The 26,874-nt window shown below is 43.0% G+C and overlaps 1 protein-coding gene across 13 annotated transcripts in view; it reads right to left on the bottom strand.

Moving 5' to 3' along the window:
* The window catches only part of SLC4A5 (solute carrier family 4 member 5), a 136,296-nt gene that overhangs the window by 107,002 nt on the left and 2,420 nt on the right, over window positions 1-26,874 (bottom strand). For 5 of the 13 annotated variants that reach the window (XM_078349016.1, XM_035272183.3, XM_078349020.1 and 2 more), the window contains exon 1: window positions 9,452-9,544. The gene's annotated coding sequence lies outside the window, so the exon portion shown is untranslated. Of the gene's footprint in view, window positions 1-9,451; window positions 9,545-14,655; window positions 14,807-19,754; window positions 19,788-23,631; window positions 23,709-24,577; window positions 24,676-26,874 lie in introns of those variants that run through there. The other 8 variants (XM_078349017.1, XM_035272182.3, XM_078349018.1 and 5 more) reach the window with 6 other exon arrangements.

Raw genomic sequence — 26,874 nt, 5'->3', positions numbered from 1 at the left:
ATTAGAAACAAGAATTGACATCAGATTTCTCAATAGCTACAATGGAAGCTATAAGACAATGAAATCATGCTTCCAAAAGTGAGAAAAATTATTTCCAACCTAGAATTTCAGTCCCAATCAAGCTACAATCAAGTGGGAGAGTAGAATAGGGGCATTTTCAGACATAAACTATCTCGAAAATTTACCTTTGATGCACCTTTTTTTCAGGAAGTGATTGAAGGAGGAACTTTAGCAAGATAAAGAACTTGCACTAAGAAAGAAATTAACTCTGGGAAATGGGATTCACCACAAACAATGGGCAAAGACAAATTACCAGAGAAGAAACCTGCAGCAGTCTAGAGAGTAACAGGCACATCTTAGAGCTCTGGACAGGATGTCTTCAGGAAAAAACCTGGATCTGAAAAATGGTCTTGTTGTGTTTGACTGTTGCAAAAGGATATAAAAAGTTTGTCAAGGAAAGGAAAAAGTAATCATGGTACACTATACTCAACTGTGAGCAATATTTACACAGTCATAATAAATCAAGTGTTAATTTTCCTGAAAATAGCAATAGAAACAGGGTTGATATTCCACCAAACATGTATTGGTATGGCTGTTTATGGTTGGTGTCCATTGTTAGTGGTCAGGTATTCATTTTGGTTGGTCAGCGTCAGTGCCATGCTGGTTGTTAAATATTTTGAGTATCACCACTGGATGTAACTATTTGGGGAATATAAGACACCTGTTGAGGATGCTGCTAGCTACTTCCCTGATGCCCATCCCCCTTTCTGCTCTGACTTTGATTTCTGCTCCAGCCACAGTAACACTATGGTCAACTAAAAAGAATCACTTCCTCAAATGCTCTTCAGCTCTCTCTGGCTGAAAAGCCACAGGAGAAAGAACCTGAGGAGGGAGTCCCTTCCTAGACAAACCATCTTCAGAAGAAATCCCCTTCACTTTTCCTTGCTCTTCCTTCTTGGATAGAGTTGCCAGGTTTAGCAAATATAAACACAGTTTTCCCAGTTAAATATGAATTTCAGATAACAAATAACTTTGAGTATATGTTCTGTACAATATTTGGCATATACTTCTACTAAAAATTATTTGTTGACAAAGGTGACCCAGATGTGGTTACTGAAAACCATACCTGGGTCATATGACAAAGGATTCTGGGAAAGCAATTTTTACTGGGCAAATAATATTGAGTCTGTCAGTAAGGGAAAAAGGAAGAATGGGCATAGGGTGGTCATCTGGCATTTCTGCTACACTGCCCAACATCCATTCCCTCTTGTTCTTGCCTGATTATAAAACTCCATTTTGTTCAAGTAGAGACACAGGGCCCTTCATTGCCAGTAGTCACCTTCCCTAGGCTCAAGCATGAATTGGGATCTACATAAACCATTCATGGTGATCTGGTTGCCCTTGGCCAGTCACTGATTCTAGAAGTAGTCATGTGACCCTATCTAGCCAATGAGATTTAGGTGGAAGTCCACTGGGTAAGGCTTCCAGGAAAGCTTTTATTTTCCTCATAGAAAGTGACACAGTTGGGGCCAGGCACGGTGGCTCACGCCTGTAATCCCAGCACTTTGGGAGGCTGAGGCAGGCGAATAATGAGGTCAGGAATTCAAGACCAGCCTGGTCAACAAGGTGAAACCCCATCTCTACTAAAAATACAAAAAATTAGCTGGGCATAGTGGCAGGTGCCTGTAATCCCAGTTACTTGGAGGCTGAGGTTTGAATCCAGGAGGCGGAGGTGACAGTGAGCTGAGATCCTGCCACTGCACTCCACCATCCTGGATGACAGAGTGAGACTCTGGTGAAAGAGGAGGGGAGGGGAGAGGAGGGAACACAGTTGGAATGCACACTTTATCCTTTACCATCCCACCTTGAGACTTCCAGATAAAGCAGCCATCTTGCAACAATCAGGTGACAGGTATGAAGACCAAAGTCACAGGCTAAGGACAGGGCAGGAGGATAAAACAAATCTGGGTTCCTAAGAATATCACTGATCTCTGGACTGCTTATCCCTGGATTTATTGTTATCTGAAAAATAACTCTATATTTAAACTGCTAGCCAAGTTTTACATTACTTTTAGCTGAGGAAACTTCCTAACTGATACATAATGGATGACAATGGACAGTTCAAATGAATGAACTAGATTTTTATGTATTAACATGTATAAATCTCAAAAACATAATGAGTAAAAAAACAAGAAAGTTGTAAAACAAAATGATATTATTTATATAAAACTTTAAAATAAACAAAATACCACCAATATAGATTATAGTTACATTTATAAGTAATAAAAACATAAAATTATGCAGAGGAATGATACACACCAACTTCAGGTTACTTCTGGGGAGGGATAAAGGTGATGATGGTTGATGATCTTTGGTATTTTGGATAGAGGACAGATATAAATATAGATATGAAACAAACATGATAAAATGTTAACGTCTTTTAATTCTGGACAGTAATATATGAGTATCTGTCATATTGTACACATTTGAGGTATTTTATTATCAAAATTTTTTAAGGTTTTTTTTTCGAGATGGAGTCTCACTCTGGTGCCCAGACTAGAGTGCAATGGCATGATCCTGTCTCACTGCAACCTCCACCTCTCAGGTTCAAGTGATTCTCCTGCCTTAGCCTCCAGAGTAGCTGGGACTACAGGCACATGCCACCACACCCAGCTGATTTTTTTGTATTTTTAGTAGAGACAGGGTTTCACTGTGTTAGCCAGGATGATCCTGATCTCCTGATCTCATGATCGGCCTGCCTCGGCCTCCCAAAGTGCTGGGATTACAGGCATGAGCCACCATGCCTGGCCCCAACTGTGTGTTATTTTTAAAAATAACTAAAAAGTCTCCCCAACATTATGAGATAATAATCTCAGGCAAAATGGGTCAACTGAGTACTCTGCACAAAAAATAACTGGGAAAGAAACTCCTCACACTTTGCTAGATCATTAGGAAATGCTAGAACAGTGACTATGAAGAAAAGAAAGATCCTGAAAATTTCTAGAGTGAAACAGTCAGAAACAGGTTACCTGTCAATGAACAGAAATCATACTAGCAGAAGACTCCTCCTCAGCAAGTTGAATAAGAGAAGATAATGGGCAGGATGCAGTGGCTCACACCTATAATCTCAGCACTTTGGGAGACTGAGGTGGGTGGATCACTTGAGGTCAGGAGTTTGAGACCAGCCTGGCCAACCTGATGAAAGCCCATCTCTATTAAAAACACAAAAATTAGGCTGGGCACCGTGGCTCAAGCCTGTAATCCCAGCACTTTGGGAGGCCAAGGTGGGTGGATCACGAAGTCAAGAGATCGAGACCATCTTGGTCAACATGGTGAAACCCCGTCTCTACTAAAAAATACAAAAAATTAGCTGGGCATGGTGGCGTGTGACTGTAATCCCAGCTACTCAGAAGGCTGAGGCAGGAGAATTGCCTGAACCCAGGAGGCGGAGGTTGCTGTGAGCCAAGATCGCGCCATTGCACTCCAGCCTGGGTAACAAGAGCAAAAACTCCGTCTCAAAAAAAAAAAACCACAAAACTTAGCCAGATGTGGTGGCATGCGCCTGTAATCCCAGCTACTCAAGAGACTGACACACAAGAATAGTTTGTACCTGGGAGATGGAGGTTGCAGTGAGCCAAGATTGCACCACTGCACTCCATGTGGGTGACAGAGTGAGACTCTGTCTCAAAAAAAAAAAGAGAGAAGATAATGATAGAGCAAAGCCACCCAAATTCCAAAGGAGGATGATTTTCAACCTAACATTCTCTACCCAGCCAAACTACCAGTCCAGAGTAAGGGTAGAAGACATTTTCAGACATATAAAAAATCATTTTAGGGCTGGGCGCAGTGGCTCACGCCTGTAATCCCAGCACTTTGGGAGGCCGAGGCAGGTGGATCACGAGGTCAAGAGATCGAGACCATCCTGGTCAACATGGTGAAACCCCGTCTCTACTAAAAATACAAAAAAAAAAATTAACTGGGCACGGTGGTGCATGCTTGTAATCCCAGCTACTCTGAGGCAGGAGAATTGCCTGAACCCAGCAGGCGGAAGTTGCGGTGAGCCAAGATCGCGCCATTGCACTCCAGCCTGGGTAACAAGAGTGAAACTCTGTCTCAAAAAAAAAAAAAAAAAAAAAAAAAAATTTTAGTTCTCTTTCATAATTTCCTAGGAAGTTCTTTTAAAAAGTTACCCATTATTAATCAAGAAGGGAAAAACAATGAGATGCAGGAGAGAGTGGATGAAATCAGAATAATGAAGGTCAGTCCCCAGATGACAGCTGTGTCCTCAAAAATCAATCAGTCCTCAAAAGAACTAGAAAATGAGGCTTTGGAAGAAGCCACCCAGGGAAAAAAAAAAAAAGAAATGCAAAAGATTTGATATACTCTGGGAGATTTTGGAACAACTCAAGAAAGTAATAGACAGAAAAGGCAAAGAAAAAAGATAACAATTAGAAACACCAGGAAAAAATTAAAACTCTGCAAGAAATAAAATGTGATCATGGCATGTAATCATGAGTATAAACACTGATTTTTGAATGAACTAAAAACAGTGATGATATTCTACATTGGGAGGATCAAAAAGACAAGTCTATAGTTGTAAAATAGTTAAATATTCACTTGTAAGTGGCTAATGTCTAATTTTGATAAATAGCAGGAATAATTATTACTATCATTATTATTAGAAGAGTATAGGTAGCCAACAGAAAAAGCTAAAATAGTTCCTAGTGGTTGTCTTTGGGAAGTGGAACTGTGGCGTAAGGGGGAAGCTGGGATGGAGTTCTGTTGCTTATTATAGAAAGCTCTTACATGTGTTAATTGATTTTTAAATTATGGCTTTTTTATTCTAAACATTTTAAAGCAAATAATTTAATATGACATGTGGTTTCTACTTTATGTGATCATTGTATCCTTGAAAATTAACAGTTAAATCTATTTGTTCAAAGTGAATCATGTTTAAAATACTTAGTGGAATTACAGAACAAAGAACCCTTTAAGGCAGTGGTTCTCAAACTTGAGCATGCATCAGAATAGAATACCTAGAAGGTTACTTTTTGTTTTCTTGGAGTCGGGATTTCACTTTCTCACCCAGGCTGGAGTTCAATGGTGCAATCATAGTTTACTGCAGCCTCCAACTTCTGGGCTCAAGCAATCCTACCATCTCAGTCTCCAAAGTAGCTGGGATTACATATGTGAGCAGCTCCAGCAAGCTTGTTAAAATAGATTGCCGGGTCTCACCCTCAGAGTGTGTGTTTCAATAGATCTGGGTTGGGGCCTAGAAATTTACATTTCCGCCAAGTTCTCAGTTGCAGCTGATACTGCTGATCTAGAACCACATTTAAAACCTCTATTTTAAGAAAGTAACTCCCAATTTATATTTTTTATTAAATTGGGTCAGTTGTGATTTTTAAAAAGCTGTTATCTTCCAGGCCAGGTGAGGTGGCTCAGGCCTGTAATTTCAGCACTTTGGTAGGCCAAGGCAGGTAGATTACAAGATCAGGAGTTTGAGACCAGCCTGGCCAATAGGGTGAAACCCCGTCTCTACTAAAAATACAAAAATTAGCTGGCCATGGTGGCAGGCGTCTGTAGTCCCAGCTGCTTGGGAGGCTGAGGCAGGAGAATTGCTTGAACCCAGCAGGCGGAGGTTGCAGTGAGCCGAGATCACACCACTGCACTCCAGCCTGGGCGATAGAGCAAGATTCCATCTCAAAAAAAAGCTGATGTCTTCCTACTCCAGTATGGTGTGACGAGTTCAGAGAAGCTGAGTAACAGATTTCTTTTCACATAGAGAACCACCTTCAAATGCCTTACAGGGTGACTCCATGTATCCCCAAGCCTCTACAGGAAAAGCCATGTGGCCCAGCCTGGCCAAACACACCCCAAAAAGCAATGAAAGTCCATTCCAGCCACAGAGATTGGTTCAGGAATGATTCCATGTCCCTGGCTGGGCCAATCAGAATTCTTCCCAGGACATTTCTGCTTGATTCATCCAAAAACTCTGCTCACTCTGGCATTGTTAAGATGATAAGCTTGGGAGTTACTATTTTGCCTGTCACATGGAGGGAAGCATTCAGGAAAAGTAGAGAAACAGAGTCCAGATAACACTGTGACTTCCTGAGTCAGTTAATTTTGAACTGCCCTTCTCAGTTGTGTTGAGCTGTTAAATTCACTTTATTTTTTCTCATGTTTGAGTTGGGTTTCCCATGTTTGCAACCAAGAGTGCCCGACTAATGAAAATGAAATAGAGCTTTCCAACATGTTTTAAAAATGTGTTATTTCCTATTTGAAGTACTACGGATTCTCGGATTGGAAAACAAAGTAAAGTTTGTTGGAAAAATAATGAAATGTCTGATTGTCACTACATATGCAAACATAGTTGAGAACTCTACAAACTATAGAAGTGTGGAGCTTTAATGTATCTATAACATTCAGGTAGCTGAATCCCTTCCAGTCTGGACTAGCTGAGACCATTCCTGCCTCATCTCCTCGGAGCTAGATCCCACCTTCTCACAACTTGAGAGAAGCTCCCTCCCAAGAATATACAGAAGTAGGAGAAGAACCTAAACTCCCCGACATGATCTTCAGAGGAGTCCATCCATCTCAAGCTGAGTGTTGGCCCTGGGGAAATGTTTGGACTACCAACTGCTCTGATTGACAACTATACTGCCTTCAGAAAAGTCCCAACCTAATTCATGAAACAGAATTTCTACCTCCAGCATTTCATATAATGTATATTAGTTGAATGTCAGGTATTTTGCTTTCATCATCTTATTTAATCCCCACTATAATTCAGAGAGGTATATAATTTTCACCCCCATTTTACAGATGAGGAAATGAAGACTAAGAGTTAAGTGATTTGTCCTGGATCACAGAACCAGCCATGGTGGAGCCAGGATTGAAATTGGATTATTTTTGATTACCAAACCTAAGGAAAGAAGGAAGAAGGAAAGGAAGGAGGAAGAGAGGAAGAGAGGAAGGGAGGAAGGGAGGAAAGGAGGGAGGAAGGAAGCAGGAAGGAAGGAGGGAGGGAGGGAAGGAAGGAGGGAAGAAGGGAGGGAAAGGAGGGAGGGAGGAAGGGACAAAGAGAGAAAGGGAGGGAAGGAAGGAAGGGGGGAAGGGGAGGAAAAAGGAGGGAAGTGAAGAGAAGGGAGGAGAAGAGGAAGAGAAAGGGAAAGGAGAGGAAAAAGGAAAGGAAGAAAAGGGAAGGGAAAGGAAATGAGGAGAACGGGTGAAGGAAGGAGGAGGAAGGGAGAAGGAAGGAGGGAGAGAGATAAAAGAGAAGTAAAGATGTGAGAAACAGAGGGGGCCTGGTATGGGTTACTGACAGTCTTCCACTTCTGGGTTCCAGGCCCTTCTTTAGGCCTGGCTGAACTCTTGCCCACAAGACTTCCCTGGTATTATAATAAATTCCTCCTTGATAAAAAGGAATTTGATGTTTTAAAAAATAAAATTTTCTTTAAAAAACCCTCTTTCTCTTCAACTAGCTTCAGCTGACTTGAATTACTTGCATCCAAAGACCACTAACCAGTACAATCACCCACTACATTATCTTGCCAAAGGAATTGTGCTAGCAACACATCAGCCTCTGGTATGAAGCAAATGAAAGAACTTGTAACACCAGTTCCTCCCCTGCCTAACTAGCTCACCATCATTCTCTCATCCATCTTTAGATTATAGATCACCTTGGTGTTGAGTATGGCTTTACAGTGAGGGAACACACCAACTTCTCTCTGTCCTGAGTTAAAAGTCACTTTTCATTTCATTGCCCCTACCACTAGTCTGGAATCACATCTGGGATCCCTGAGAATTCAAAACCCTACTGACAAAATCAGCAACTGGGCCAGGCGTGGTGGCTCATACCTGTAATCCCAGAACTTTGGGAGGCTGAGGCAGGCAGATCACAAGGTCAGAAGTTTGAGACCAGCCTGGCCAACATGGTGAAACCCCATCTCTACTAAAAGTACAAAAATTACAGGTGATGCACACCTGTAATCCTAGCTACTGAGGAGGCTGAGGCAGAAGAATTGCTTGAACCTGGGAGGCAGAGGTTGCAATGAGCCAAGATCATGCCACTCTACTCCAGCCTGGGTGACAGAACAAGACTCTGTCTCTAAATAAACAAACACCCTAAGCTGTAAATAAATAAATAAACAAACAAACACCCTAAGCTGTAAAACCAAAAAGCAGAGTGCTACCCTAGCAAACAGATACACAAAGGTCCCTACCCAAGGAGGCTACATGTCCAAAGCAGCAAGGAGGTGGTGACACAGCTAGCCTTAAAGATGTATGGCATGTTTTAGCCATCAGAACCCTGGTGATGGAGTCATCCCGTGTTTAGGCACCCACCCACTCCCTATCCACAAGGGCACATCAGCTCAATCCAACAAATCCTTATTGAGTATCCACTTTGTTCCAGATATTTGCACTAGATACGGGGAACAGAACAAAATAGTTTACTGAGAAAGAAGGGCAAAGCATGGTAATGAATCCTTAAGATTAGACATCCATGTCTCTGGAAAAAAAAGTAACTAGTAAAAAGGTTGTGCCACATTCGCTGGTCAGTTTTTGGAGAGCTTTTCTTTCCACCTCATCTTTTGAGCCACTTGACCTTGATATCTAAGAACTCTAGAGCAGCCAACATGGTGTCTGATGCACCCCTCTGACAGCCCAAAGTATTTCAGAAAAGGACTTCCCCAAGGGCTTATCTGGGATTATTTTGTGAACTGAATCGACAAGAATGACACAGGGTCATGCTGTGCTTTAGAAAGCTAAGCTAGAAGCCCGGTAAAGGCCACCCTCTCAACCCGTAGCTTGTCCATTGCTTGGGTCCCTGCAGACTGAAACACCCACGCATGCCCCAGGAGAGAAAGGACAAAACAAATATCCCTAAGAAAACTAGAGTAGTAAAACCAAGTACCATATCCAAAACCTAAAAACAAAAATGTGTAATAAAAGGAGACTAGCCATTATTCTGTTTCTACCCTGAGATGTTACATTAGCAGATGTAATTAATTTTCCCATGGTTTTCTGGGAAAGAGGTTAAGTCACAGGGTTTTTGCTACTTCGTAAATATTTCAGCCAGTCTAACACATTTGATAAAGACAACAGAAATTTATGCGCCTAGAAGAGAAAGATTCAGTTCTATTAGATGAGAACAAGATAGAACTAACTCACCATAGGGTCAGACAGAACGAGTCTCCTGTAATTTCTGTTAATTTGGACTGAGATTTTGCACCCAAAAACCTCAAGGCACCAGGGTGACAATAACAGTATACCTTTGAAAGGAAAATCAAATATTCTATGCTCATCTGGAAGATTTGCCCAGCTTTCCTGGTATTCTCTTCAGTGTGTGTGAAGCTCACTCTTAAATACTCTGTATTCATGCTATGAAGCACATTTCCCTTATCTGCATAGTTCTGTCTACTTTCTCTGAAGCTTCCAGCTGCAAACTTACCTTCGTGTTCTTAGCTCTGGGAACCAGGATCCAAATCCCAGGGAGGCCAGAAACACTTGCTCTGTTCCTGTTGGGTGGCAAGGAGGGCTCTCTGTGGTTTCCAGGCTGAACGGTATTTGGGGCATTGGAGATTGACTTCTGAGGCTCAGTGGCGGCCAGCCATGTGACCAAGGTGGGGGGAGGGACGCTCCTGCAGGGTCAGGGATAGATGCCTGGTTGACTGACAGATCAGGGTATAGCAGGGTCTGAATAGAGCTGGCCATGATCATAGGCAGATGCCTTTGCTCTAACTTTCTTCTTGATTTTAACTTGGTGATCGTTTTATGGCAGTGGTATATTCCAGCCTTGATTCTGAAATGTTATTTTATCTCCCTGCATAATTTTTATCCCAGATTCTTTTTGAATTCTGTCTTGGAGAGATGATAGAACTGGAAGAGAACTTGGAGAATCCAACCCTATCTCAAGGTTGCCCATTTTATGCAATGAAAAATTGGGGCCCAGAGAGGGGCAGTGGCATTTCCAGGAATCTGCAGAGACTTGGACCTGTTGTTATGTACTAGGGTGACCCCAGTTGGCTCAAAATTACAGCTCACTTGAATGTCTCCAACTGCTAAATTGTTAGACCTTTGAGGACTGCTGAAATGTTGGTAAAGGGTCTTATCACATTGCAAGTACCTAAATGTTCAGCTGTCAGATTAGGGCATGACTTAGAAATAGTGGCAGTCTGTACTTGTGGTCAATGAGTTTATATAAACATGTGTGCTTATTTTTAGGTATATCTGACTCAATCTTTGTAAAATGCTCCAAGGTGATATATTTGGAGGGATCAGGTGACACCAAAAGCTAGACATTTTTTTTTATCTCAAAGACCTTGAAGACCTCTCTAGACTAAAGCCATGCAGGTAGTCTCCTAGTCCACACCTGCCACATCACCCAAAAGGATGGTTGCTGGCTGTCTGCTGACAAAAGGAGAGGTGGTAGGAATGATAGAGAAAATGATAGAGGCAGAGATATGGTTGTAGAAGTAGCAGTAAAATGGTGGCGGTGTAGATGAAGGTGTGAAGTATAGGTGGAGTCGTAAAGTACAGATGCAGGGATGAGGTATAAATGGAGATATGGAGTATAGATGGAGGTGTGAAGCGCAGATAGAGGTGATGAGATATAGATAAATGTGGTAAGTTGTGGATGGAGACAGGGATATGTAGACAGATAGATGGTGAGGTGTAGATGGAGGTGTTGAGGTATAGTTGCGGCATAAGATGTAAATAGAGAAGGTGAGGTGTAGATGGAGGTGATGTGAGGTGTAGATGGAGGTGTAGATAAAACTGGTAAGTTGTAGATGGAGACAAGGATATGTAGACAGATAGATGGTGAGGTATAGATGTGGCATAAGATGTAGATAGAGAAGGTGAGGTGTAGATGGAGGTGTGAGGTGTAGATAGAGATGATGAGATGTAGAGAGAGGTGGTGAGGTATACATGATGGTATGAGGTGTAGATGGAGATGCTGAGGTATAGATGGTGGCGTAAGGTGTAAATGGATGAGGTATATATGGAAGTGATCAGACGTAGATGAGTGTGAGGTGTAGAAGGACAGGTGCAATGTAGATGGAGGTGGTGAGGTGTAGATGGAAGTGATGAGATATAGATGGAAATGGTAAGTTGTAGACAGAGGTGTGAGGTGGAGATGGAGATAGTGAGGAAGTATATGGTGGTATGAGGTAGGGATGAAGGTGTGAGGTATAGATGGAGGCATGAAGCACACATGAAGGTGGTGAGGTGTGGAGAAGGGTGTTGAGGTGTAGATAGTGATGGTGAGGTCTAGATGGAGGTGGTGATGTCTAGATGAAGGTAGTGAGTCTAGCTGCAGGTGTGTGGTATAGGCGTAGGTGGTGAGGTATAGGTGAGGGGGGTGAGGTGTAGATGGTGATGGTGAGGTATAGATGGTGATGGTGATGTCTCTATGGAGATGGTGAGGTCTAACTGCAGGTGGGTGGTATAAGTGTAGGTGGTGAGATATAGGTGAGGGTGGTGAGGTGTAGATGGTTATGTCTAGATGAAGGTGGTGGGGTCTAGATGAAGGTGTGTGACATAGATGTAGATGGTAAGGTATAGGTGAGAGTGTTGAGATCTAGATGGTGGCGGTGATGTCTGGATGGAGATAATGAGGTCTAGATTGAGGTGTATGGTGTAGGTGGTGAGGTATAGGTGAGGGTGGTGAGGTGTAGATGATAATGGTGAGGTGTGGATGAGGGTGTGATGTGTAGATAGAGGTGTCAAGGTGTAGATGGAGGATGTGGAGGCAGTGATAGTGATGAAGGAAGGAGTTAGAAATCCTTGTGCGGGCCGGGTGCAGTGGCTCAAGCCTGTAATCCCAGCACTTTGGGAGGCTGAGGCGGGTGGATCATGAGGTCAAGAGATCGAGACCATCCTGGTCAAAATGGTGAAACCCCATCTCTACTAAAGATACAAAAAATTAGCTGGGCATGGTGGCACATGCCTGTAATCCCACCTACTCAGGAGGCTGAGGCAGAAGAATTGCCTGAACCCAGGAGGCAGAGGTTGCAGTGAGCCAAGATCGCGCCATTGCCCTCCAGCCTGGGTAACAAGAGCAAAATTCCGTCTCAAAAAAAAAAAAAAAAAGAAAGAAATCTTTGTACATGATGAAATAGAAGATTATTGTTGCTATTACGCTGATAAACCTGGAAGAGCCTTCCCTCCTTTGATTATACATGTGAAATGGTAAAACTTCATGATTAGGTATCTGGAGAACCTTATTCTTTCAGAGCCATGGTACCTTTGGGAAATCACTTCAGCTCTCTGGGCCTCAGTGTTCTTGAAGCAGTTTGCTCTATTAAATGGTATCTGTTAAGGGGAAACCTACTTCTCTCCTGCCAAGCACTTTTACCTCACTTTATAAAATGGGAACTTCTGTCCTTGCTGACGCCTTGAGAAAAGTACTCTCCACTTACTGCTCTACCTCCTAACTCATACTATCTAGCAGAGGATGAGTGGTTCATGTGCTTAAAGAATTGGAGCATATAAAATGGGCATATGTCATGACTCAGGTTCTGGGTTTCTTCCTTCTGGAACAGCCTCCCCACAGAAGGCCTGTGCTTCCCTCCTCTCCTCTACTTTTCATGGTAAACTTTGTAGGGCAGGTTCTTGCCTTGTGGGATAGGGGATCTTCCAGTTCTGGGTAGATAAGTTTCATTCTGAGGGAAAGGATTAGGAAGCCCAATTGTACATTCAAAACTACATTTTCCAATCAATTTTAGCTGTTGTAAATTTATTTTAAGTTCTAGCTACTGGACTTCTGTATCTTATTTCTCATTTGATTCCAAGTACAGAGGGACTGTGAACAAGTATCATTCTCAAAGTCCTGCACTGAAGAATGAATAAAAGAGCCCACACAGACTGGGTTGGACTCAAGGATCTCTTAAGTTTCTTTCAAGCTCTACTGCCCTATGATTCTATGTATCTACGTGGACTTATCGCTGAAGCAAAAATAAACACCATATTGATAGTGCTGGGTCAGATGTTGAGACCCTTAGTGGATAATTTCCCAAGCTCTGACTCCCTTCTTTCTTGCTTTTCAACTGGATAAAGACCTCCGATCTTCAAGCATCTTCCTCTTCTCTCCATATACCAGCTCCTCATGGCTCCATTTGCTTTCCCTTCTGGTCTGGACGTCATAATGAATCCTTTTCTCTCTTCTCTCATTGATATCCATAACCTTTAATTCCTGCCCTGCCAGTCTCTTAGGCAAAATCAGCCCATTTGTCAACTTCTTCCTCCTGCACTAAGTTCTGTTTCATTTCTGGAGAAAACCTGTCTTTATCAGGAGAGAAAAAGCCAATACACAGAATGGCAGAGGGGTGTCTGTGTGTGTGCACACACGTGTACATGTGTGTGGGCATGTATGTGCATAAAAGAGAGAGAAATCAGGAGGGAGAGAAAGACCTAGTCCTGTGATGCATATGGCCAACTTCCATGTGGTTTAGCTTTGTGAGCCAAAAAATATTGAGAGAAGATATGGGTACCCCTTTTCTCTCTGCTCCTTACCCTCTGGCCTCCTTCCATGTTACAGCCAAGGACATGCCACGTCAGCCACTCAGCTGTGGCACTGGAGTAAATGCTTGGCAGATACTGTCAACCCTTCCTCACCACCAGAGTGGTAACAGCTGAGGCTCATGCATTGCCCTTGGGGAAAGGGAAAGAACTGGCCCCAGTGGTCCTCAGCCAGAGGTGTCTTTCCCTAGGCACATCTGGCAATGTCTGGATCTATTTTGGTAACACTGGAAGGAAGGTTACTACTAGAGAGAGGGTACTTCTGGCCTCTAGTGGGTAGTGGCCAGAAATGCTGCTAACATCTACACAGATGGCCCCCACAAAAAATAATGATCTGACCCCAACTATCAATGGTGTCATGGTCAAGAAATCCTGAATTGGGGCATTTGTCTCTGGTTCTAGGCTCTCACTCAGGCAAAAGAAGCACTCAACACAGGCCCACCTCACTTGCTAGGGATCTGCCAGGAAGGGGAGCTAAAGATTTTCAGTACAGTTGGCCTTCTATATCCAAAGGTTCCTAATCCAAGAAGTCGACCCAGAGCAGATAAAAAATATTTGAAAAAATAAAAATAAATAACAATACAACAATAAAACATAATACAAATACCCCCAAAATACAGTATGAAAAACTATTTACATTGCATTTACATTGTATTAGGTATTATAAGTAATCTAGAGATGATTTCAGGTAAACAGAGGATGTGCCTAGGTCACATTTTATGTGAAGGACTTGCATCCTCAGATTATGGTATCTGCAGGTGGTCCTGGCACCAATCCCTTGCAGATGCTGAGGGACGACTGTAATTTACAACATTTGACCTCTGTGCCTCCATTTTCTTTGGATACCTGGTGGACAGTGATGGCTCCTCGCTGGGACAGATTTCCTTCCATCTCCTGGCTAAATGCCTTCTGAACCCCACCTGGGTTTGACATCTGGAAGGATTTAGGTAGGTCTGACATAGGACCGTGGCATAGGGGCAAAAATCTGTGAAGAAGAAAGCAGCTTCCTACCCTGGAGAGGCCTCCAGGGCTTAGGCCCTTGTTAGTGGGACTATGGCTTCACTTGGGGGCCCTGGCAGGCTTATCTAGAACCTTTAACCACAAGAAGTTCCCCACAGGCTGGGCAAGACTCACCCCAGTATGTGTAATTTTTGGCTTGCAGATTGTTTGTCCCAAGCTTTGGCAGGTGGTACGATACTGGCTGTCCCAGATTCTTGTCTGCTTTAGCTGCTTTTGAACTGTGTCCAGGGTTGAGAAAGGAACATACTGCGATGGTGTCAGCACTCTGAAGGAAGGTGAAAAAAGGTGAGAGACATGTTAAAGAGATGCTGTAGACACTGTAAGCGGATAAGCCCAGGCGATGCTGTAGATGCCCAATTGCTACTGTGGCTGTGGACTTAGCTCACTCTACACCAGCCACAATGCAAGTCTTACTGTTCCTCTAATACCCCAGGTTCATTCCTACCTCAGGACCTTTGCACTTACTGCTTCCCCAATCTTCAGCCTGACTCGCTCCCTCATGTATTCAACTCTTTGTTCAAATGGCATCTACTCAAGAACACCTTCCCTGACCAGCCCATCTAAAATGCCCCTCTCTGGTCTTTAACTCTGCTTTATTTGTCTAACTGGCACTTCTATAGAAAACCACATCATGTGTTTATTCATTTGTTCACTTTTTGTCTGTTCCTCTAATATGGCAGAAAGTTTGTCTTATTCACTAATGTATCTCTGATATCTAGAAGAGACCCTGTCTCATAAATGATTGGGTCCAAATCCTGACTCAATTAACTGTGGGACCTTGGGCAACTTTTTTTTTTTTTTCACTGCAATTTCCTCAACTGAAAAAAATGAGAATAATGATTATATCTAAGCGAAGGGTTATCTGAATCAGTGTGAAATCTTAGGTCAATGTCTGGCCCACAGGGAATAGTCCGTATTAACTAATAATATTATTATAATTATTATGCCCTGAGGAAAAGGTTCATGTGTCTATCCCGAGGAGCAGGGCAGTCTCTGTTGCTTCTTCAGGACCCAAGTCCTGTTCTCTTCTCTCGCCTGCTCTTTGCTGCCCTCTGGAGGCCTGCAGTGGAGGCGGGGAGGGAGCTGATTCAGTGACGCCACAGTTTATGCATCTCCCAGAGAAGGATGAGGCATTGCAGGACAGTCCTGCTACTTAAGCGAGCCAGACCCCAAGGAGGCATCTTGGGTCTTGGCAGAGCTGCCATGAAGCCATCATTTGGCAAAAACAATTGGGAATCATTGAAGCCACAGAAGAAATGTGAGTACCTAGGAACTCATCCTTCAGACAGATCCCCAAATGGACTCTGCATGCAGCCAAGGGCTGACCCCTTCCTTCCCATCTCCCCAGGCTGTACTTCCTTAGCCAAGGACAGTTCTCTGATCACCTCAGCCAACCTGAGCTACCCCTGGAAAGCTACTCCTCCCACTGTGCGCCTGTGCCTCTCTGTCAGAGCATATCGCTGGCTAAGCCAAATGATCTTCATGTCAACCTAAAATCAGAGGGCTATGGAAAGCCATCCCTCTAGAGACATCTGGGAAGTGATTAATTAACAAGAACCTGGAGACCCCAGCATTGTCAGATCAAAAGATACAATGGAGGAAAAGATTTCGTCTTCAATAATAACAAAAACCCTAAAACATCTAGAAATAAACTTGCCTAGAAATGCATGTTTTATATGAGGATATATGGCAAAACTTTGCTAAGAAATGTATAATAAGACATCATATTTCTGAATGGGAAAACTGAATAGGGCAAATATGCTTAAATTCAGACATTTATATACATTTCAAATACAATTCCAAGGACATTTTGAATGAAAATGACCCAAAAGTTGTGGCTAAAGTATTAGCTTAGAATTTGTTCAGTTTTTACTATGTGCTAGGTTCTGGGCTGAGAGCTTAACATACTTTACCTCAATCCTCACAGCAACCTCAAGAGGTCATTTTATTTATTTATTTATTTATTTTGGAGACAGGGTCTCACTTTGTCACACAGGCTAGTACCGCCTTGACTTCCCAGGCTCAAGCAATTCTCCCAAGTATCTGGGACTATACACAGGTGCCACCAGTCCAGGTTACTTTTTAATTTTTTGTAGAGATGAGCTCTCAATATGTTTCCCAGGCTGATCTCAAACTCCTGGGCTCAAGCAATCCTCCCACCTCAAACTCCCAAAGTGCTGAAATTACAGGTGTGAGGCACTAAGCCTAGCTGAGGTCATTATTAATATTTATGAAAGACAGGTTGGGGCAGTGGTTAAGAGCAGATCACATGACTTTGGGCAAGTTACCTACTACTGTGAGAAGTGGCTTCCTCATCTGTAAAATGGGAATAACAGCAGCTATCCCATAGGTTTATGGTCAGTATTAAATGAGCTAACACGAATAACACATTGAGAACAGTGCTTGGCAAGTGGAAGCACTGATATGAACTATTATTATCCTCATTTACAGAAGAAGAAACTAAAGCTTAGAGAGGATAACATAATTTGCCCTAGTTCACACAGCTGATAACTGGCTGCCCTGGCCTTGGGGATGGGAGTAGGGAGTCTTGCCTACAAGATCTGAAACATTATAAAATCATAATAGTTAAAACTGAAAGCACATCTTTTAAAAAATATTTTTATATGCCTTGCAAGGTAATGTTCTGAAATATTAGCCAATGCCTCCTCCAGCCTGATATTCCCTTTATGTCTCTCCCTTCCCTGCCTCAAATAGCCAGGCCACTCTATGCTCATTGCTGCAGGGAGGGTGTGTGAAAACAGAAAGAAGAGGGAAGGAGCCTCTTTCCTTAGGGGAATAGAAAAGACTTCTGGCCTAGACCTAAACCAAAGTAGGGGAGAAAATGGTCATGAGAAAGATCAAGGCTGTCCCCTACCCCTCATATCCAAGAAGAATTTCCCAGGGCAAGGACAAGGGCCAGATGGAAGTTGAGAAGCATTGACTTTTCTAGGTCCTGGAGGTTGAGGTCCCAAATCTTCTGTTTTCAGTTCCACAGATGGTGAGGGATGCTGCTCAGCCTCCCCAAGCAGCATCCCTCACAATCTGTGGATCTAAGAACAGAAGAGGGCCTGTGTCTTGCTTCTCAGAGGAAAACAGAATGGCTGCTGGGTGTATCTAGGCCAAGAGGACCCTAGGCAAGCTCCCTGAGGCTGCATGAAGAGGTGGAGAGAGATTTTGACCTCCACAATAACTCTAGGCACCAACAACCCAGGACCAGGATAGATGACATCAAGGGCAGGACCCTTTGCAGGTCCCTGAGAGTCTAGAACCCTGCACTCCACCCCACTCCAAACTCAAAATGGAAACTGCAAAGGAAACTCAGAACTGAATGGGATTAAGTGTTCAACACCTTTCTGAAGAAGGGAGCTCAAGTATAGACAAAAGAGAATTTTTTAAAAAACTAATTTTTGTCATACACTTGAGTTTAGGGGCTGAAACTGGTACTCTAAAGGATAGATTTTTTTAGAAAATAGTGTTGCAGAAATGTACTGTTTAAAAAATTTATTTAGAAGAGAAGCTTGGGCAGTAAACAAAGGCAGCAACTTAAATCATTTGCTGGGCTCAGCATATATTATTGATCTCTGCTCTGAAATTAAATGTAATTGTTCCTTAAGACTGAGCTTGAATTTGCATCCCGATCTGCCTTGGACAGTAGCCATCTCCCTGTATTGTCTTGGCTTCATAATTAATCGTGTTCCTTTTATTCTTAAAAGGGTCCTAGTTTGAACAGTAAATTATATGGTTACTCTGCTTATGATTTCTTTTTCTTTTCTTTTTTTTTTTTTTTTTTTTGAGATGGAACCTCACTCTGTCACCCAAGCTGTAGTGCAGTGGCACAATCTCGGCTCACTGCAACCTCCCCGTCCTGGGTTCAAATGATTCTCCTGCCTCAGCCTCCTGAGTAGCTAGGATCACAGGTGTACACTACCATGCCAAGCTAATTTTTGTACTTTTAGTGGAGATATGGTTTCCCCATATTGGTCAAGCTGCACTCCAACTCCTGACCTCATGATCCACCTGCCTTGGCCTCCCAAAGTGCTGGGATTATAGGCATGAGCCACCGCGCCCAGCCAAGACTTTTAAATGAGAGTAATCCCCTGGGTAGGCTGACTCTGAACTAGGTATCGTGAAACAGAAAGTAAGGCTTTCCACACAGGTGTGGCTGGAGGCCAGTACGGCCCAACATGGAGCCTTTGGAGAGCAGAGAATTTCAGCTGGATGGAAAAGGAAGGTAAGGTAAAGGGCAGGTGGGATGTCAAGAGAGGAGTCATGATGAGGTTGAAGGTCAGGTGCTGGGTGGTTAAGAGGACAGTGGCGAGATCAGAGTAGAATGTTTGAATTTAATATTTCAGAGATGGAGCAGCTAAGGATAATGGTGCGGCCCAGGTTTTGACCATGGACACAGGAGGGAGAAATTGAGGCAAATGGAGGCCTGATTGTGTTTGGGGACAGGAATTGGGCACTGGGGAGACACATGAATGGGGGTTTGTCTCGACTCTTGTACTCCTTTTAAATTTTGAATCTTGTAACTGTATTAACTATTTAAAAAATCTATAAGTAAAATTAAAATGTAAAGGAATCCAAACTACCTTGTCCATTGACTATTCTAGGTCAACAGTGGAAGCATTTTATCAAGTTTTTAAAACCCCATTATAAAAAAAATGGACTAAACATTTGAAAATATGCTCAACTTATTCACTTAAAGGAAAAGAAAGCAAATCAGAGCCACAATGAAATACTATTTTTCACCTTTCAGATTGGCAGATATCAAGAAATTTTTCATCAATGAGAGAGGAAGGCAACAGGCCGTAATACATCTACTTGCCAGTGAGATGCAGATGGGCACATCCTCAGTGGGGCCGGTTTGGTAGTATTTATATAACTTTAAAATGGACATATCTGGCCTGGCATGGTGGCTCACATCTGTAATCCCAGCACTTTGGGAGCGGAAGCAGGCAGATCATTTGAGGCCAGGAGTTCGAGACCAGCCTGGCCAACATGGTAAAACTCATCTCTACCAAAATAATACAAAAATTAGGAAGGCATGGTGGCTGTAGTCCTAGCTACTCCGGAAGCTGAGGCATGAGAATCGCTTGAACCTGGTAGGCAGAGGTTGTGGTAAGTCGAGATTGTGCCACTGCACTCCAGCCTGGGCAACACAGCAAGATTCCATCTCAAAAATAAAAATAAACAAATAAATAAAATGAATATACCTTTTGGTAGCAGCAACTCTTTATCTGGAAAGTTATCTTACAGACACATTACCATCTGTGGATAAAAACGGAGATGTGGTTTGAGACACTCACCTCCCTGTGCTTATGTCACAGTTATAGTGAGAATTAAATATGATATGTAGGAAGGATTTTAACAAGGGCCTGGCACATGGTAAGCATTCAGGAAATGCTGGCTGTTATTATCACAGCATTGTTCGTGGTGGCAAAACATTGGAAACAACCTGCATGTCCATGAATAAAGGACTGGTTTTAAAAAGAAAAGAAAAGGCCGGGCGCAGTGGCTCATGCCTGTAATCCCAGCACTTTGGGAGGCCAAGGTGGGTGGATCACCTGAGGTCAAAAGTAAGAGACAAGCCTGGCTAACATGTTGAAACCCTGTCTCTACTAAAAATACAAAAGTTAGCTGGGCATGGTGGCAGGTGCCTGTAATCCCAGCTATTTGGGAGGCTGAGGCAGGAGAATTGCTTGAACCCAGGAGGTGGAGGTTTCAGTGAGCCAAGATTGTACCACTGCACTTCAGCCTAGGGGACAAGAGCAAGATTTTGTCTCATAAATAAATAAGAAAAAAGAAGAAAAACAAGTTTGTCTCTACTTTGGAAAACCATGAAGCTTCTAAATAGAATGAGGATATTCTTTAAATGGTGCTATGGAATGATTTTTTTAGAAATATTGCTGGAGAGAGGGAGAGCATCAGAAGAATAGCTAATGGATGCTGGGTTAATACCTAGGTGATAGGTTGATCTGTACAGCAAACCACCATGGCACACATTTGCCCATGTAACAAACCTGCACATCTGGCATATATACCCCTAAACTTAAAAGTTGAAGAAAAAAATTAATAAATTTTAAACTTTTTAAAAAGAAATATTGTTAAGTAGGAAAAAGGGAAAGTGTAGAAGAGTGCTTATGGCTGTCATCATGCCTGTGTAGAGGGTGCTTATGGCTACATGGTCTCTCCAGGGAAGAAGTCACAGGCACTGTGATGCTTCCTGGGAGGGGAACTTGGAGGTGGGCGCTCGGGGAACTGTATGACTTCTTGTACATTTTATATTGTCCATCATACAGAGGTATTCCCTATTCAAGAACAATTAAATAAATTCCACTTCCGGGTATATCCCAAGAGAATTGAAAGCCAGGACTCAAACAGATAGTTATATGCCAATGTGCATATCAGCACTCTTCATGATAGCTAAAAGGTGGAAACAACCTAAATATTCATCGACAGTAGGATAAATAAAATGTGGTACATACATGCAAGCATGATTCAGCCTTAAAAAGGAATGAAATGCAGACACATGCTGCAACATGGGTGAACTTAAGGACATTATGCTAAGTGAAATAAGCCAGACACAAAAGGACAAATACCATATGAGTCCACTTATATGAGGTACCTAGAACTGTAATGGCTCCCAGGGCCTAGGGCCATGGAAAATGGGGAGTTAGTGTTTAGTGGGTACAAAGTTTCAGTTGGGAATGATGGAAACATTCTGGAAATGGATGGTGGTGATGGTTGTATTACAGAACAATGTGAATATAATTAATGCCACTGAATTTTGTACATCCAAAAATAGTTAAAATGGTCAATCTTATGCTTATTTTGCCATAAAAGGAAAACATTTTAATAATAAAAATATTCCTTTATCACTTTGATTGGAGCTATGTTAAATATAGATTAATCACAAAGAGCTGTGTTGTATGAGCAACAACAAAGAACAGTGCTATCCAAAAAAGGGCTTTTGTTCTCCAAATTCTGGCATTTTCTATGCCAGGCAGACCTGCTCTGTTTTGCTGGCTGGCTTTTTGGAAATTCATGTTTCTGAGTAGAGAGAAAAGACTGAACCCCAGGACCAGGGGAAGATGGTAGCTTCATCCAAGATGGAGGAGAAATGGGCAGGAAAGAGATGATGGGTGGGGGTGAGAGCAGAGAAATTCCCATGGGGCCATGAGAATGAGATTAATGGGGTGGGTGTAGGAAAGGGATTCTAACAGGGGTGGAAAAGGCTGGCCTTTGAGGGGAATAACAGAGGAGTTATAGCAGGGACCTGTGAAAGAATCACCACATTCCACTGGTGAGCTGGAGATCACAAACATATAGTTTTCCTATTCCCTTCATCTCTTCTCTTCCAGGCAACAACCCTGAAGGGGTTGAGGACCACGGTTAGCTAAATAAGTAAGGAAGAGTGGAAACCAGGGACTTCTTCCCATCCAGACCACCATCCACCATGGGCTTCTGTTCTTTACCAGCACGAGAAGAGTCTCCACTCCACATCAGGATTGAAGTGGTATCATTAGGTAGGACTGGAAATTATAATTATTAAAAGGAGACTGAGACCAAGAGGGGCTAGAACAATCCTGTGACTTGCCTAAGTTTCATTTAGGGGCAGAGCAAGAGCTAGTCCCACAGAATAAATGTAGAAGAGGTTGGGTGCGGTGGCTCACACCTGTAATCTCAGCACTTTGGGAGGCCAAGGTGGGTGGATAACCTGAGGTCAGGAGTTTGAGACCAGCCTGGCCAACATGGTGAAACCCCATCTCTACTAAAAATACAAAAATTAGCTGCGAGTGGTGGTATGTGCCTGTAACTCCAGCTACTCAGGAGGCTGAGGCAGGAGAATCACTTGAACCCGGGAGGTGGAGGTTGCAGTGAGCCAATATTGTGCTACTGCACTCCAGCCTGGGCAGCAGAGCAAGACTCCAACTGAAAAAAAGAATAAATGTAAAAGAGCAGTAAGAGGCAAAAATCAAGTTGCTTTCTGATTTTACCGCATTAAGTCGCGTTCATTCAATGGAACAGTGCACAATATTAGCTTTAATTGTTAATTAACACACATCGGTTAAATAACATTGTATTTGACTCTGGATTTTAAGCTTTCTGAAGGCAAGGACCATGTGCTTTTTAATGCCACATTGTTCCCACAGCCTGGCAAAGTGCCTTGAATGTACACAGGGGGCACTGAGATGGCTGCTGACTGAATTGCTAAGAGGGACTGCCTCACATCAGGCAGCCCATGCCATTACTGTGCTCACACTGGGCCCAACAGTGCAAGGAATCCTAAGTCCTGGGTGGCTTGAATTGACTCTTCCTAAAAAAAGAGTCTGTGATCTAGGAAGTCTAATATAAAATGATGTTGCAAATTGCCCAGACTTAGGGTAAGAGGGTCAGAAATGAAGTAGGCATGGATGGGAATTCTGTCTCTCCATCAGGGCTGCTCTCACTCTGGAGTAAGGAGAGGAAGGGTAAGACACAAAAGGGGGACTCTCAGCCGGACCCAGCTTATGTCCTGTGATACCAGAAGGGAGTATCGCAATGACCTATTAAACCTCAAACCAAGCTGAATCCATTTTTGAGTAAGAGACTCTTACGGGGCTCCTGTCCTCACAACTATATAAAATTGTCCAAATTAAATACTTCTGAGATAATAAATTAGCAGAAGAAGCATGGGGCCTACCTCTTAAGATAGGGAAGTAGATCTTAAGTAGCTCGAGAAACAAAGTTTTCTATAGATGATGGATGAGGGAAGGAAACCCAAGACCAGTTGATTCTGGTTTGGGAAATGATAACATTGGAGAACACACTCTACTGTTTCTTGTGACATCCCTTGTGCTACAGTTATTTCCTCTGTTGACATGGCCACCATCCCTACTTCTAGTTCAGTGGAGGTACAAGAGATGTATGAGTGTCCCCAATGCTAAGTGCTTAGTTACTGCCTCTCTGGGAGATAAACTTGACTGGAGGTGATGTGGGCAGGCCTTCAGTCAAGCAACAAGCCACTCGCTGAGTGCTGTCAATGGGGTGGGAAAAGATGACTCTCCTTAGACTGGTCCATCCAAAATAAAGGAAGTGGGGCGTGCATACCTGGGTGGTCTTCAGGGTATTCCTGGAAACATCCCTCAACTCATGAGCTCACAGCTGAATTCCAAATCCTGGGATGCCTGCTTAGAGGGAGGGTAAAATACCATTTCTCAGGGACAGAAGCCCACAAAGCTAAGGGCACTGGGTTTTTAAGTCAGGATTTTATCACAAGCTGTTTGGAAAGCCAGCTGATCTCCAGGAGTCCTGATACATAAGAACTATGCAGTCTTTCACTTCTAGGAAGAGAGATGGGGACTAGTTCTGGCTCCTCATGCATTTCTTCCCTCTCACTCTCTAAAGACCTCAGAAAACAAATCCTCGGTAACGACGCCTTCTTTGGGTCAGAAAGCTTAGTTGACGTGTGGATTCTTATACAAGTCTCATGTTTTCTAGACTCCTAGGAGACTCAGAGGAGACACCATAAATAACCCTTATTGAATTAGAAGAAATGTGAAATACTATCAACCCCTCTGACTTCCATGGCTCAAAAGGGTAGTTTTTAAATGCCATGTTCTCTGTGGCATGTCTAACTAGATGTAGGGCAGGTCCAACCCTCTATGCAGAGGTCTAACTAGATGTAGGTTTCAACCCCTGGCTTTAGAAGTCTGACATTGCACAGATTTGCACACATTATGTGCTCCTCTCACAGAGGAAACTGGAGTAGAGGGATAGAGCAGAACAAAATTGCAATACTACTATAGGACAACCTCATCATTCTATTATTTGTCCTTTGCTATGTTGGAACAGTTATAGATTAATTTCAACAATCAGGCTACTCCTTATCTTTGCTCTAAGACACAGGTCTTTAGCAAAAAACAATAAAATTTTCACCTGACTCTTGGTGGGCTGGGGAATCCTGCCTGTACTACTCAGTTGGTTCACTCACATCCCCAAACAAGAACCTACAACCACGCTGTAACTTTATGTATGTAAAATCCATTCTACTCACCCCAGTGCAGTGGCCTGTGGCTCCTGGGCCCTGACTCCAATCCTTTTAGGGTGGACCTTGCACTTGGAACCATCTACCTCTCGTTTTTTTCTTCCTCTGTCATTAACATAGCCCCTCCTCTATTGCCTCACCAAATATTTTCAAACCAAAAACTCTTTGTCTATTCATAGCTACTGTAAAAGTAACATTCATTTTTCTGTTTTTTAATCTAACGTCTGCGTCTTCAGTGGTTCTCACTGGCTAATCTAATCAGTGTGTTCTAGGGAGGTTTATTCCTTGTCTATTTAGCATGTCTCAGTACAATAAAGCTGAGGCATTTGCCTCAGGAGAATAAGCTCTTTTAAATCAGACAATCCTCAGTAAAAACGTCAGGACTTTTGCTTCTTTTGTCCATGGGCCCAAGATTCAGGAGAACATTCTACATTTCACTGCCACGTAGCTCTGCAAACCTCAAATCCTGACTCTTTGGAGAAAGGCAGGGGCAAGGAAAACAAAGAAGGCATTTGAACAAACCAAATCCTGCAAGAAGAACTTTGCATACTTACTGATTTTTGTAGGTTTACCCTGACTTTTGGCCTTTTTTTTTTTTTTTTTTTTTTTTGTGGAGTCTTGCTCTGTCACCAGGCTGGAGTGCAGTGGTGCTATCTCGGCTCACTGTAACCTCCACCTCCCGGGTTCAAGAGATTCTCCTGCCTCAGCCTCCCAAGTAGTTGGAACTATAGATGCATACCAGCACATCTGGCTAATTTTTTCTGTTTTTAGTAGAGACAGGGTTTCATTGTGTTAGCCAGAATGGTCTTGATCTCCTGACCTCATGATCTGCCTGCCTTAGCCTCCCAAAGTGCTAGGATTATAGGCATGTGCCACTGTGCCCAGCCTGGCCTCTTTTTTTATGAATTCCTTTTTTACAAGTGAGAAAAATGGTGACAGAGACAGTGGAATATGGGAAGTTTGGAGGAAGATGGGAAGGAAGAAGAGAGCCAGTGAGTAGGAAGTTAAGAAACTGGAGTGGAAGGAGTGAGGGACGCAGTGCCAGGGGATGGTGAAGAGGAACATGCTAGGAAGGTACAGTGTCTCTGGGCACCAAGCATGGGGCTTGGTATATGCACACCTCATTGAACTCTCAACAGTCCAGCCGGAAGAACATACTTGTCCCCAACCTTACGAAGCTAGAGCTGAGGCTCAAAGACTCAAAGACAGGAAGAAAAGCTGGAGCTGGAAGCCCCATTAAAAAAGCAACTCTGCCCCTTTTCACAGTCCCTTCTGTGGCTTCTCTAAGGGTCTTCAGCCTCCATAATTCAGGGTTGAGATAGGAAATTTATCTTCTGGTTGAAAGTCCTCACTTTCTTCCTAGATTACGTGAAGTTTTCCCTTGGCGGAAAAGGCTCATCCCTGGATCTAGGGCCTGCCGGGGGCATACATGTAAAAGAACATGTTTTGGAGGCCATGGCCAAGCCAACACATTAACCCAACATTATAGTTTCTGTTAATAATCCATGGAATCAAAGACTGGGAAGACTAGGGAGATCAACACATGCTGGGTCACCAGAGACTTTCCTGATTTTAGCACAGAAGATCTGTGACCCAGGAAATCCCTTAGTCCCAGGAAGATGCACATCCTAGGCCAGAAACAGTTTCGGGCCTTAGGGAATTTCTAGCTGGTTGTGGATTCAACAAATTCAGAAGAATGTGAGGCTCCAAAAAGAAGCACAAAGGGAGGGAAGGGTTCAGTGAAAGAAAAATCACCCTTGTTTGGAGGATTACTTTGTTCCACAAATGCTCAGGGGTTACCTACTGGCCCTGTGTGTTAAAGAAAAGCTTTGTGGAGAAAATGGCCTTGAAAATGCAGTGAAGGGGTAGGATAGGGGTAGGATTTAGAACAGCAGGACTACCAAGGAGTATCTGAGGCAGAAGGAAGAGGCCACAAAAAATAAAGATGTAAGAGGTGGAAGAACATAGTGTAAATATCCTGAGAACTGGAGAGCCGTTTCTGTGGGCACGGGGCAGGTTTGGGGAAATAAAGGTTTGGGCCTGCGAAGACAGACTGGGCATTCTACGGAGAGGTGTAAACATTAGCAAGTATGTCTTAAGTCGGAGGAATGTGGAATGGGACTTGTTACAAGAATGAAATAATTGGCTTCATAGTGGATTGTAGCACAGGTGGATAGACCAGTTGAGAATTTACTGCCAAACATTAAAGTGAAACCCTTTGGTTTCTACCTACCCAGGTTTTGTTCAAATCCTGGACATTAATTTCAGAGACTTTAGGTTTGGGGTTTGTTTCTCACTTCACACAG

This window comes from Callithrix jacchus, chromosome 14 (assembly GCF_049354715.1).
Source record: "Callithrix jacchus isolate 240 chromosome 14, calJac240_pri, whole genome shotgun sequence".
NCBI lineage: Eukaryota > Metazoa > Chordata > Mammalia > Primates > Cebidae > Callithrix > Callithrix jacchus.
The sequence above is the reverse complement of the archived record's forward strand: the minus strand, read 5'-3'. Positions and strand labels throughout refer to the sequence as shown.